The sequence below is a fragment of the Gallus gallus genome, chromosome 20 (genome assembly GCF_016699485.2).
Source record: "Gallus gallus isolate bGalGal1 chromosome 20, bGalGal1.mat.broiler.GRCg7b, whole genome shotgun sequence".
Classification (NCBI taxonomy): domain Eukaryota; kingdom Metazoa; phylum Chordata; class Aves; order Galliformes; family Phasianidae; genus Gallus; species Gallus gallus.
Genome location: NC_052551.1, coordinates 12940113 through 12955013, shown reverse-complemented (window position 1 = coordinate 12955013; position 14901 = coordinate 12940113). Strand labels below are relative to the sequence as shown.

Genomic DNA, 14901 nt, shown 5'->3' with positions numbered 1-14901 from the left:
TTATACTCTTTAATTCTAGTCTTATCTCCCCTAGAAGCATGTTATATCTTTTAATTTTATAATTATCCACTTTATTCATGTGTGACACTACAGAGCTGCCGCTTATATCCTATGAGACATCCAAATGCAAACAGATGGAAGACAAGCATCCATTAGGAAATTCAGATCTGGATCTGAATCCAGCTCCATATTTTCAAAGACCTCCACACTCTCAGCCCAGGAAGTTGTTTGAGCTGCTGTATAAAGGTACAAGAGTTACAGAATGGGAGTCTACATAGCATATCCAAACAAGAACTGCCAACAAGACCTTATGTGATCATTCACCTAAATATTGCTTTCTGCCTCTTGAAGGAGACCTATGCTTTAAAGGCAAAGAGGGAGCACTTCTCACATTGGTCTTCTGAAGTTTTTCAAAAAAGAAATTCAAGGTTTATTGGGCAGGAGAGAGAGAATGGAAACATAAACATAACTTTATAGCCAAGTGATTGGCTGGAAGGAATGTCAGTCCATGCTCCAAGGACCGTTTTAACTGACTAAATTCACAGGACAAAATACTTCCACTGTCCTTGTGTGTAGAGGCTCAGGGTTTACCTCTGCCAGGTGAGCAACCCCAGGAGGCAGCAGAATCGTGCTCCTGTCAGCTTCTTCTCTCTCAGCTGGAGGTTCACTTTTGCGAAGCTCCTAAGAACCGAATGGTCTGTGTCCCTACCGGTGCTGGGCTCTGTACATCCTAAGAAATCCATCAGCCAAACAATAGCTCTAGAAGAGAAAATTCCAATTCATCTGCTTAGGAATCTCCTGGTGTATCTAATTACTCATAGTATAATGATGAAAATTTAGTAAAATATCTTGGGTGTTACAAGTATAGGATAACAGCATTCACAGGATTCTGCATGTTCTCCTTTAAAATTTTTCTTTCTGTCAGTTGATGTAACACAAAAAATATCTGCTGTGTGATGCTGTTTCTAAAGGCAGTGCCTTCTTTTATATCCAGTAGCCAAAACCTGTGTGAGAGCGGGCTGGGAAAGGGGGAACACCCATGTATAAAACCACAGCACAGAGCAAGTCGCTGAGATTACAGGAGAGCAGCTGGCAAGAAGAGACATGTGCAGCCAGATAATAGCAATTAGAAAAAAGGCTGTGATTCCACGGGTTTCTGAAAGCAGTGCCATTACTTAGCATGTGTTTTGTTTTGCATCTTCTTGGCTGGTACATTTATTTGCTGGGCAATATTTCAGCCTCTTAGATTTTGAAAACCTCCCTCACCTATTTCAGGAGAAGAACTCCTGGTGAGTGGCCGTCAAAAAAGTCACCCCTCCAAAGCAGTCGTCTGAGGAAGGGAAAATCTGCTCAGGAATGTGGCACAGACGAAGTGAATACTTTTTAGCACTTGAAGAAGAAAATATCATAATATTGAAACCAGTTTTGAAAACTTTCCATGAAAATAGGGGAAGGGAAAAAAAAAAAACGTAAAACATTGGTTGCATACAGAGAGAGGCCAAAGAGGGTTCAGTTACCATAGAGATTATTACTGGCAATTGGTACTCAACAGCAGATTGGGATCTGTTAACAATATTTTTATTAATATTTTTTCTTAATTGGTTATTTATGTATTTTGGATCCATCTCTGTGCTGAGCCCAGATTTTACTCTTTACCTGTCACTCTTTTTGACATGAAGCAGTAATGGCTGTGCCAGATATCAGGCGTTCCCTCGATTTGTAAACACTAGCGTGGGTCACGAGTACCAGAATGATAAATAACACGTGGACAAGTCCCTGTGCTTGGCTTTGGATGGCAAAGAGGGGGGAGAAGCATCACAAATGCTCTCAGTCCCTGCGAGCCTTCACCAGAAGCACTCTTCCGTGCAAACCCTTATTGCCATTATAATTATGACAATTTTTTGTAGGTACAACAGAGAGGATTCAGAATGCCTTTTCCCCTTTCAGTTTTCCCTCATGTATATGCAAGCCAGTCATTTAAGACGTGCATGTTTCAATGCACAAACTGGTATTTAGAAAATATCCTGTTGTGAAGCATTTCCCTCCCCTCCCTGCCTTCCCTTCCTAAAGGATCATCCTGTTGCCTGGGTATGCTGCAGCAAATGAAAACAACTCACATTTTCATCACCACTCCAGCAGAAAAACACTGAAGGGCCCACATTAAATTAAGGGACTTTTTAACCAATCAGCTGCTACAAACTGAATTCTTAATTTTTTAAAGAGTGCCCCCATCCCAAACACAGCCAACACTAAACACATTTTAATATGTTACCAGACTGTTACACAGAGGACTGCTGCTGGCATCCAGGCCCAGCCGGGTCTCCATCCCTTTGCCCCTCACTTCTCCAGCTTTGGGGTCCCAGTGGTAGGGAATGGGCCCAGGGAGGGCTCCCAGCCCCACAGAGTGCTCTAAGAGAGATGGAAAGAGAGGGAAGGAGACATGTGGCTTTCCTCCTCTGATCTCGTTTATATATCATGATCTCAAGGGTTATCTGTAATGATAGTAGGCACTGCATTTCAGATGGAAATGTGATTTTCCTAGCTGACATTGTCACTTTAAGTAAACAAAGTTAATTCTGCTTCCTGCTACGCAAGGCCTAATCTCATTACCCAAACCACAAGTAGCATAACAGAAAATATTCCCAACTGTCAAAAGAACTTAAAATAAAGGCGGGAATTGTTTTTATCTTTTGTCCCCCTTCCCCCCGCCCAGATCCCTCAATGCACATTAATTATCACATCAGATCAATTGAAACCTATTCAGATCCCCCAGTCCCTGCTTGTTGCTCCTCTTTCATTTGATGCACCTATAGAATAATAACACTTATGCTGCATCTTCCTCTGCTGTAAACCCCAAACAGCCCCTCTGGGTTTAGCAGAACCCTCATAGGTTGCGTGTGGGGCAGAACCAGGGAACAGTGCTGCTGACTGCAGTGGGAGCTGGGCACGGAGTGCTGCGAGTGCTGCGGTGTTCCCAGCTCCAGCTTTAGGCAGGAAGGAATCCAAGTGATTCTCAGCTTGTCTCAAACCAGCCACCAGTCAGAGGAGAATCATTCACACAACCCTGCAACAACAGTGTTTTCCATCCCCTCTTCATTTAAAATGACCTTTATGTGATGAGAACGTCTGCCTTGCTGAGCCTTAATTGCTTAATTAGAGAACTGGGTTCCCTATTAGATAAACGTTCTTTAAAATCCTGTATTTTTTATATGTATGTTGTTTCTTTCATTTTAAGTTCATTAGCAACATTTTAAGAGCTTTAAAAGGGCACTGTGGAGTGGATATAGTTTGTTTATTTATTTACTTGTTTGTTGTTTGAAGGCTTTGTTTCCCTCTCTTACCCTGAGATGTATTTGCGGCACAAATCAGTCCCTTTAGGAGTTCCTCTGCCCTGCACTGCCACACTTGCACACCGCTGTGCAAAGAAGGGAGGGGAAAAGAAAAGAAGAAAAAGAAGGGGGGGGAGGAAAAAAAAAAAAAAAAAAAAAAAAAAAAAAAAAAAAGCTGCCTTTCACTGAACAGCTGTTATGGGTTCTGGGTGTGCTTGGGAGTTTATTTATGGGCAGGTGCTAAAGAATCATCCTGCCTCAGCTGTGGAGGTCCCAGCCCACGCCCTCCCTGACCACGGTAAGCCCTGCATGCCTTTTGCAGCTGGTTGTGTTTTGTTTTCTGTTATACTTGATTTTTGAATATTATCTTATTTTTGTGTAGGTATTCGTAGGGTCCGTTCAATCAATCTGTTGCTGTAGGGTTGCTTCTGACTGTGTGGTTGGTGGTGGTTTTAAAGAAGTCGACTGATCCACTTGTTCTGGAACGTTCTGTGGGCTTGCCTTGGGCTGGGTTGTTCTTGGATAGCGTTGTTGTGCTGATGCGCTGCTCTGAAAGCAGAAGGCTCCAGAGGTGATTTGTACAGATACTGATCACAGAGATAAGTTAGAACAAAATAGTATTTCTGAAATAATTCTTGGGGTTGGAGCAGCTGTGCTCATGCCAAAGCTCTGCTGCAGTGCTGGAGGTGCTGTGAGTGGCTGTGGGGCACCAACATAAGAGGAAACCCATTAAGATGCCGAAACAGTTGCAGATATTTCTCCCCGGCACCAAATGTCCTCTGCTGTGCTCTTTTTAAAGTAATACCTTACTGGACAACGTTATTGTAAAAAGTAAAATGGTGACTAATAAAGAACTAAGATGGGGAAAATGGACCAGAAGTTACTTCAGGTCCATTGAAGTTATTTAGTCCACTATGAGGGAAAGTTAATGGCTGCACCGAGTAAGAATCCCCAATGAGTAAAAGGAAGCCCATTGATATTTGATGAAATAGAGTCTGCAGGACAGGCTATAAGCAGTGTTCTACTCTGGCACCAGTGAGCACAGTGAGTTACTTTCTGGACTTTGAAAGACCTCTGCTTACATTCATTTCAGCCTAGTTGATTTTAAGGATCGCTGTTCTGCCTAGGTTTCAGGAGTGTTATTCATCTGTTTGCTAATATGAATTCAGCTCATGGCAAGAGTTAATTGCAAAAGGTGATATGGCTTCTTTTTGAATAGTTGTGTGTGGTATTTTGGGCAGGCTTTCTCTACTCAAGTTCTGAGCCAACAAAGAGCCAGGTGGCTGTGTTGGCATGGTGCTGAGCCCTACGTAATAAATCTGATGAGGGTTTATTAGCTTGGCACCACACTCCTTGAATTTTAAGGGGTTTAGATGAGTTCTGGCTGGCATCCCATTGGGTCAGACATACCCCTTGTTATATGTGCTGAAGGTAATAGAGGAGCATGCATCCTGGTCTTGCTGATCTGCAAAATTCATTTGTCCTAATACCTGTACAACCTGGAAGTTATTTTTTTAATATTGATTTAAATTAAAAAAAAAAAATCTTGTGTCACTTCTTAAGTATAGAGAAGGAGGTGGAGAGTACACCTTGAGGTGGGGCAGGACATTGGTGTGTGTGGCCAGAAATAATACCTGCAAATGGCAAATAATTTATGCTTTACTAGCAAAGGCTAAAAATGCTTAGAAATGATCTATGTTTAATATGTTTGTTGTAGCCCAGGGTCATAGAGGGATATGACTTTTAGGAAAAAATGGATAGAACTTGTAGTTTTGAAAATATGTATTTTACTGTAGGGCATTTTCAAAGGCTTTTTTATTGTCTGCATCCTCTCTTTCACTTATATGTTTCGTTTTCTATATATTATTCATGATGTCTATCTTAATAAGTTTTGGGCCAAGCCATTGTTCTCTGTTAATAGTTTGTCACAAATAATGTTGCCTGGATGTGGTGTTGGAGCTGCTCTGACGCAGCACCCTGTGCTGACCGAGGTGTCAACCCTGGGAGCAGGAGAGTGAAGCCCATTGTGAGGTTCAGATTTGTTCCCCCACTTGTGAGTTTCTCTTTTCTACCCAAAGCCTTGCTAAGAGCTGGGTGATTTGGTGATTTCTCTGCACCATTATGGTTTCTTGTGAGGAAGGCTCAGAACTGAAATAGGGGCTGAGCAGCCAAGATACAGGAGCGACTATACCTGGTTTCAGTTTTGACCCATGCTATTAAGGCAAATATAAATTTGGGAGAGGTGCATCTGCAAATGCACACAGAAGCACTGCATGCACCATGTGTGGGGCAGAGAAGAAATTAGTGTTCACAGTGCTAAATGGCTGTATTATCTGCAGCAGGTTTCCATACAAGCATTTTTCGTGGAGTAGTTATGAGCAGCTCAGGCCCTGCCTGATGCTCAGCGTGTGGCTATCAAGTTAATGCAAAGTGTTGATTTTCTTAATTTTAAGTGCGTTCTTTTATACTTTAACTCCTTACCTTTCTTATGCAATTTACCTCTCAAAAATCAATTGTTTTATTGGCTGATTAATTTTCTTCAGTGCCAGAGGGCCTTCAGGTGGGATGCAGCCCTCCCATCTGACCCTTCTGCCATCAGTTGCAGGTGGGACAGCAAACCCACTGCATGTAATGCACTTTGCCAAGGCTGTGGTGCTGCCTTTATTCTCCTCCTTTCCCTCTCCTTCTCTTTGTCTGTGTATTCTGAAATGCACATAAATGACTGCATTTAATTCAGGCTACTTTTGTAATGAATTAATTTCTGAGAAGAATCTGACCAAACTGCATTACAAAGAAGCTCAGTCTGTGCAGCATGTGAGCATTATCAGGTCACATAGTTAGGATCAACAAACAATCATTTGGGTATTTAAACAGAAGAGGAATATTTGTACTGATTTCTTTCTCATGTCGTAAGAAACATTTCTGAGACCATAATATCATATTAGGATAGTAGGGCTGGCGACAAAGTGTCTGATTGGGTCTGTGATCTGCCCATTTCAGGTGAATGGAAAGAGAATGATGTGAGCGTTAGGTTGAAAATCAACCCCAAATTCCTTTTTACTGATTGTATCAGACTGCTCTCAGTGCCTTCAGTGGTGAAATTCACTCCTGGGGACAGGAGCAGAGTTCAGGTTAAGATCAGTGATGGGACCTGATTCTCTGCAGGTCTCCCATTGCTCCTCTCCTGATTGGAGTTCTCCGACTCTGTGAGAGTCGTGCTATTATAACAACTTGTATTTCTGGAGTGGGTAAACAACAGAAACATCCATTTGTTGAATAGGATACATATGCACATTAAAACACTGTCTGCACAAAATGTCCATATTACTTTCTTTTTTCCTTTGGTGTATTTTCCCCTGCTTTTTAATGCAGTATCTGATTTATGGTTGCAGTTCTGAAGGCTGTTAGCTAGCTGAGAGCTTCAGACTGAGCGGGAGTCAAGGATGGCTCTTTTTTGTAACTCCATCTTCCAAAGTCTGCAGTAAATGGGAATAGTGAAAGGAGATGCCCTGATGTAAAGATGCTGATATTCACATAGTATAGGACGTGCCAGTGTGGTACGTGTGAAATAGCTTTATCACAGGCCATTTTGTAAGCTTTCTTCAGCAGAAAAAGTTTCCCCAAGTAAAAATGTGTAAACTGTGCAAGATTGAGACATTTGGAGTTGGGGGGGGGTAGGAGTGGGGGAAGGAAAACTAATTGCAATTGCAAACTTGTTTCCTTCCAAGTTTTTTTTGTTTGTTTTGTTTTGTTTGCTACAGCTTTTGTAGCCGAACACAGGAGCCAAGCAGAGGTGTTTGTCTGTGGACATTGTATTTTGCCAACCCCGCTGAGCCCTTGCTGGGCTGTCAGCCCCTTGGCAATACCAGACTTAGTTTTAAGCTTTATTTAAATATTTGCTGAGCTCTAAGGCCTGATCCTTTCCTTGTGTTGTTTTCCACCGAAGCAGTTTCTCTGACTTGGACTACTTACCCGACTACAGGCAGGAGTGGAGCCGGGACATGTGGCACTGTATCTAAAGATCTATTAGATCTCTCAATAAAACAAACACCTTGTTTGAAGTTGTTTAGCTGTTTCTAGAGCAAAGCAAGAACTTCAGAGAGAATACTTTGACAATGGGTGAGGAGGAATCTGTTTTTCTGCCTTCTCCCTGCCCTTCCACCCTATTCCCCTTCCTCTTTTCCCTCTTTGACTTTTCTGTTAACTTTTTTTCCAAGGGAAATTTTAAAGTTAAGTCTACATTAAGACCTTTTGCCAGCATAGTAATTTTGGTTAGGGGTGGTGTTCTTGTTTTTATAGCACTTATATATTGGCGCAACATTCAACGTAGGTTCAGCTGTATTTAAAAAAAGGAAAAGTGAATTTGCTGATACAGCTTATTTCATTGAGGGAACTAGTAAAAACTCAACTGCCACAAACACTCTTTTAGCAGGACAAGTTGCATCTGTGTGAGTGGGCTTTGGTGTAGTTGTAGCTGTAAAGTGCAGGGTTGGCCAACAACATAACCTTCACAAGCAGTCCTGTTGAAATGTGCTGGCTTTGAACTTATTTGGCCTCCATATGCTGAAGAAAGGATGGTTGCAGCATACTAAATTCACAAGACTGAAACAAGCCTTATAGTGATTAAATCCAACTCCCTAAACATAACTTAGGCAACTCCCCAACTTGACTTCTGTAACTTAATCTCTTATAGTAAAGAATACAGCTGTGCTAAATAGAAAACCTGTGGGTATTGCTCTGCTGCCCTCTTTGATTATAGTGTTATCAGATGATATCATTCTAGCATGCCTTGGTTTCCCAGTCTGTGAAACAAGCACCCAGCTATGTCTCAGCCCTGTAAGGCTCAGGAGCTTGGCTACCGAGGTGTTTTGACACCTTGGTACACAAAGGGTACAGGCACAGTTGCTAACACCAGCTGAAGAGGACTCTCTGGCCATTTTGTACTTGTGAAACAGTAGCACCACTTACTGGTTTTGCTGGAGAAATTCCATCCAATGAGCCCCGGCGATGTTGTTTAACTTCTGTTGTCATAATAACTGTTTCCTGAGAGCTGAGAAGATGTACTTCTTCCTTACCCTGCTTGCTGTAGCCCAAAGGATCAAAGATAAGGATTATAATGGTTGCGTTCAGGCAGAGGATTTGTTGATTGGGATTTATCCTTTTAAATATGTGTAAGTCATAGAAAGCTTTGCAGTCAGAAGTATTGACTTCATTGATCCATGCCAAGAGCAGAAGAAACGCGTGTGGGTTGAAGTGGAAAGGCTGTGTGAGATGCTTATAATAAAGATGTTATCTGATAAATAAGATATTGCTTTATTCCTGACCAAGGAAAATTAGAAATCCAGACTGTAAGTACACCAGTCAGTTCATTCCAAGTTAACTGTGGCAGTATTTATCTTCGCTGATCAATATTCAGTATTAGGATCTTATGTTCCTGTTTCTGGTCAAATGAGATAGCTGTGCAGGTCCTGCTTCTGCATTGTTTATGGGTTTTACAAGGAGAGTATCTGAATGAATCAACTTCAGGAGGATAATGAGCTATAAATGCGCAGAACATCACCTTCATCACTCAGAATAAAGTGGATGTAGTGTAGGTCATGGTATTACCTTTGGAAACAGCTAAAATCCCCTGTCTTATTAGCTGAGATTGCAGAGGCTGACAAGGGAGGCAAGTGGGGTTAGAGGTGCTCGGTGTAAGTGGAGAGCGAATTGTCACAAGTGGGGCCATCCCTTAAGACATTGGCAAGTCTGAATATATCAGCTTACACGAACAAACAAACAACAAATCCTATAGGAATAACAAGGGCAGCTGCTGCAGGCACAGTCGCCTGGAAGATGCGGGGATATGGTTTGGGAGTGTGATATTGCGTGTTTGGGTCACCCCCTATCTGGAGCAATAGCGGCTGATCAGACTGCAGATACAAAGTAGAGGACGGAGGGAACTATTCCCAAATACTTCCTCTGCAGTTGCAGAGACCTCCGCAGAGTAGGAAAGAGGCTCATTCTGCAGCCACTCGAGTCACAGCCCTTTTCTCCTGCAATGGTGATGAGGCTGTTCTGACTGATATGGGTAGGAGAAATCCCACCCTGTTTCTGCAGTCCTCTCCTTTACAAACACAAACTTCAGTGCTCTCCACATTACACCCCGGGTCACCCACTGCCTTAAACTTTTGAACCCTGTTAGCAAACGCACGGTGGGCAGAGCGAGGGGGAGTCCTCACCCCCGTGAAAAACCCGATCCGAAGAATTCTCAAGGGGACAATTGAGCGCTATCAAACACAACTGCAGTAATACTTTACTGTCTGCTGCAGATATTGAGCCCTCATTGCAGTAATTGTCACGGTGACAGAGCTGGGAACACTTGCTGTAATTAGGACAGTTGTTTTGTCATGTGTAACGATCTGAAGAGAAGCAAGGAAAAGAGGCGAACGAGCACTAATCTGCTATAGCGTGGGGAAGGAGAACCATGCGCGGAGCAACATCCAGCACGGCTGCTGAGATATTGTAAATTCAGATGAGCAGGCATTTTGAGAAGGTGAAGAAATAAATGTTAGAACAATACAGCTATTCAGGGGAATTCATGCTCTCTCAGGTGTCTGTATCTGGAGCGGCAAGTGCAGATGTTTTGCTGTGAAGAGGTTTTGAAGGTGATCCTGGTGACATCTAACAAATCCTCCTCCAAAGTGTGTGTGTGTGTACATATTGGGAGGTGTGTGTAGAAACTCTTAAAAAAAAAAAAAAACACATCCCTATAAATTGTGTGTATGCTGCTCCTGCAGTGTGAGAGCACACAGCATGGAATTAAGAAAGCTGGACATTCAAGTGTTGTGTGTTTAGAACTGCCATTAAATCCATTTATTTTCTCTCCAATAGTGGCTTCAGCCTCCTACTTTTTTCCACTTGTAGGCAGACCAGTGTTCAAAAATGAACGCTGTTTTTGCAGTTGTGCTCTGCAATATATTCTATGCTGACTCCCTGGGCTCTTCCTGGCTGGCATGGGTGAGCCTGGCCTGCTGACAAACATAAGCCTTGCATCAAAACTCCTGGGAAATAAGGCTAGGATTTTGCAATTGCAAGACCTTGAGCTGTAAGGTATTGAATACTTCGTGTGTATTAAGGAGGTAAGCATTAAGCATACAGAATGGAGACATACAGGGTTTTCCATGGAAATGAAGTCCCTTGGAAGCCAATCTGCCAGGCTCAGTGGGCAGCCTCTGCCACCATACCGTGCCTGCTGGGGTAACACTCCTGCACCAGCTGCCTGCTGAGCTCTGGTATCACCTGCAGGTGACTCAGCTTGCTGCTGGGAGGTTAAAGGGGGCAATGATGTTTTTGGTTATCATGACCTTATCTGCTGAAAACCTATAGATTGCTGTCACTGCACTGGGCACATTTAGTCAACTGCAGGGCTGCTCAAATAAGAATTGTACCCAAGAGTGGTTAGAGATGGTAGTATAACTTTGCTGACTGAAAATTTCCAATCCAAAGCATTTTTCTATGAGAAATTGAACTTTCAACTGAAATAACTTTTTTCCTACTTTCTGAAGGAAAAAAACTGACATTTTCCTTCACAGCTGGAAAGATCTCAAGGCAAATGGCACTTTTTGTGTTTGTTTTTAGCGTTAAGCTAAATTTAGTGTGTGTATTTTCAGTTATTGTTTAGCTCTTTATCTTTCACTGTTCAGTGGGATCTTACTGATGCCAAGCAGAGTTTTACCACATTCTGTAGGACCAAATTTTCATCACATCAAATTCTTGTAAGGATCGTGGATGTGCAGTAGTGGTGGTCATCAGCCTGTAACCTGGATTTTACAAAAGGTTATGGGGATGACTCAGGGAACAACAGATCACTTAATCTGATGTTGATTCCAAATAAAACAACATAGTGCTTAACTCAGGAATGTATTAGCAAGGAATTAGAGGGTACAGTATGATTAGTGAGAGCTGGGGGGGGGGGGTTGAGGAGTGTATGTCTTGTCAAACAAACATTCCATCTTTTTGGCAGGATTAGAGGTCTACAGAGTAATTGGGCTAATGTTATACCCATGGACTTCTCCAGAGCATTTGACTTAGTCCACCTGATACTTTCCCTTGTCAGGTACTTAACTGAGTCAGATGGTTTAGATGTTGGCTCACCAGTGGGTGTTGCAGTATTGTAAATGGGAGATACCAAGGAAATATCTTTTTAAATGCTTTTGTCTATGTAATATTTGTACCAGCGATGATGTAAAGGCTGAGAGATGGCATGGAATGTAATGGAGAATAACTAGAAGAAAAATGTGTGTAGGAACAAAATGAGTTTGCAGGTTAAGCTGCTTCAGTGCAACAAAACTCATTTTAATATGGTCACATAAAAGAAAGCCCTGTGGGAAGAAAGAATATAGACCACATCTACTTGTGCCTTGGAGTAGTTTTCTTGATGGGCTCTCATATTATCCAAGTTCACAGAATAGTGCTATGAGGGAGGCTGGAACAACTCTGCATAAATAAAACCGATGATAAATGAACTATAAGAAAAACCTGAGTAAAGCAAATAAACATAAGGAATAGATTTTAATCTTACATGAAGCTTTAATTGGGTCACCACATGAAAGGTCCGTGTTTCAAGAATATGTGAGAAAACTTGGAGGAGGACAGCAGGGATGACCTGAAGGCTGGAAATCCGCCCCGGTGCTGTGAGGTTTAAAGAACTTGACATATTCAGCTATCAAAAATGGTGAAAGATGCTTTGATTGCTGCATGTAAGCATCACTATGTGGGAGCAGCTCCCCAGCCTAGCTGACAAAGCATGTTCAGCTGGATGTTTATGTTGACCAAATTTAGCAGTAGAATAACGTATTAAAATAAGATGCAGTCCCTAGTTGTGGAGGTGAAGGAAGCTTGCAGCAGTTTCACAAGTGCAGTCTTGAGCATTCTCCCTTCTTCCCAACAGGATTAACTGCCCTTTTGAAGCACACACACAAAATGAAGCTAGATGGTAGGGATATTTTATTGGACAGACACTTTAGAACAGACAGGTCGTGTATGCTTACGTATGTATGTGTGCATGTCTGAATGGGCATTTGTGTGACAAAGCAAAGCAGCTCATCTATGTGAACGTTAATTAGTGTATTTGTGTTTCATGTGAGGATATAAATGGATGAGATTAGACAGTTTGTTCAGCTGGACAACTAAATAATCCAATGGGTGTTCAACCCACATAAAGCTTTTTTTTTTTTAAGCTTTAATCACACTTAGGAAGTGGATATATTTGTATTTGCTCCTTTGCCAAGTAGTTAGGTGTGATTTTAATTTCTGGGTGTTTCCATTTTGGGGGGGAAGGTTAAAATATATGTTCTTTCAATAACATGTCCAGAGGAAGCCCACTTCTTGGGATGGTTTTCTCAATACCTGTCTTCTGAGATTCCAATGTTTGGGGTGTTCTGATAAAACCTGGGGAAAAATAAGCCTACAGAAAGGAGAGACCTTTTTACTGAAAGTCTGCCTTAGCTTAAAAACTTAATTTCCACTACAAAATGGAGGGGAAGAGATTTCAAGCAGGAAGAAAGAAATCAGACAGCTCCAGTGTCCTGCATCAGTGTCTGAACCTTGCCAGCAGTTCTGTAAGAGCAGGGACTGACAAAATAATTCATTAACAGGAATGTTCCCCTCACCGAGGGAATTGAATAGCTGCATGAGAAACTTTGAAGCCTCCTTTGTGTATCCAAACAGAAACATGGCTCAAAGAAACAAATGTCTACAGCACGTCTGAGTGCTGTGAACTCTGGGCTATTTGTGGATTGGCTTTGAGAGAAGTTGCTCTTGATTTAAGAGCGCATCCTAAAACTCTGCAGACTGGAGGCTGGAGAGGCTGGCAAGGAGGAGAATAGTGAGGAGAGCTTGCCTGGCAACAAAGGCACAGCAATTTGCTCCAGTGCTGTTGTGAAAAGAAGATGCTTTTGTGAGGAGCAAGACAAGTGATAAGTGCAGCATGAAAACTCTGCGAAAGTAATTGTATTCCTGAACTCGGCTGTAGTTGGCTTGGCTCACAGTGGTCAAGGTCTAAGACAGGAGATGTGTTGGAAGTCTCTCATTTAACAATGCAGCTTAAGAGACTTCTTTCCCAGAAAATACTGCCTTTGCCTGCATCCTGGTTACTGCACTTACACTGAGGCCCTTGGGCTTCTCTACTGATCCCTGCCCAAGAAACACCTATGCCAACATGCCCACAGTCTCCTTTGTTTTGGTACACGCCTTTTATTACATTAATAATACACTTTTTGGGTTCAGGTTGCTCACTGAATGCCATTTCGCAATTTCCATTTTAAGTTTCTGATTTTTTTCTGCGGAGCCTTGTAGCAGTTGTTTTACAATCGTGTTGCTGCAGGTGCATCTCTAGCTGGTCTGCTACAGCACAGCCTGGGCTCGGTGGTCAGTCCCCCAGTCCTTATCAAACAGCAGTGGATTGTCCTTAAACTCTGATTAGGCAATGATGTTTGCTCTGATTTAAATTCTTCTGTCATGTATCTCTCTGTAGGACAGAGCAGTTTGCTGAATTCAAAGAGGGTTGCCACAGTTGTGTAAATGAACGAGAGGTTTTCTTAAAATAACTATCTATACATGTAAATCTCTCTCTGGATCTTCTAAACACTTTGCGTGTCTCCCTCTAACTCATGCAGTGGTATCTCTCTCTGTCGTGCATGTCACATATAACCAGATTGTAAAATCCGAGGAGCAGAGGGCATGTCTCCCTTCCCTTTGTACAATGCCACGGAGTGGTTGGAAGGATGAAGAGGAGATAACGTTTCCTTACCATCAGTGTGACCAATTAAGAAGGCCTCTCCCTAATGAAAAATAGATTTGAGACGCTGTTTATTTTGAAACTGCCGAGTTCACATTTATTTGAAATTAGTTTTAGAAAATGGGGTTTTGTTGCCAGTTGTTTTTTTTCCAACTGAAAGTATGGTTTCAGCCCAAACAAATACGATCATGTAATAACATTACTGGAAATTTCTGGTTGTTGATTTTCATTTGGCATTGTATGTTAAATGTGTTGTTTGGGAGGGGGAAGATGCAGCAGTAAAAATTGCAGTGGAATAAAAACTTGCAACGTAAAACAAAACATTAAATTCATATGGCATTTCCTATGCATTTTTAAGTGATGAGTATTTTCATTGAATAAGTTTCAGAGATCTAGAAAACGTAAAAAAATATATATATATATATATATCACAGCTGGCATCAACAATTAAATCTGTGAAGTTGACCTGAGGAGATATGAGCATTTTTAACTGTAAGGTAGTAAATTGTTCATGCAACAAAGGAGTACTGAGCAGAGCGAGTATCCACACCTCTAACTTATTTCCTTTCACCATAAGAGGTATTGTCTGGCTTTTAGACTGACTTTGGGATCCCAGTGTGGGAATAAAGTAAATTAAGAACTATCTGTACAAAGCAAATCCTATGCATGCAGTTTACCTACACAAAGCCTCGAAGTGAGGTGTCTCTGGGTACACCTCCAGCTTTTTGTTGCTCACAGAAATCATTAAATGAACTGGGACAGAAAGCCAGTGGTGTGCCGAGGTGCCTGGAA

The 14901-nt window shown here is 42.0% G+C and overlaps 1 protein-coding gene across 5 annotated transcripts in view; it reads left to right on the top strand.

The window, feature by feature from the left end:
• TSHZ2 (teashirt zinc finger homeobox 2) overlaps positions 1-14901 on the top strand; it is a 214054-nt gene that overhangs the window by 148887 nt on the left and 50266 nt on the right. For 2 of the 5 annotated variants that reach the window (XR_005841353.2, XR_005841352.2), the window contains exon 3: positions 3322-3627. The exons of 2 other annotated variants lie outside the window; for them this stretch is intronic. The gene's annotated coding sequence lies outside the window, so the exon portion shown is untranslated. Of the gene's footprint in view, positions 1-93; positions 110-3321; positions 3628-14901 lie in introns of those variants that run through there. One more of the 5 variants, XM_025142325.3, reaches the window with a different exon arrangement.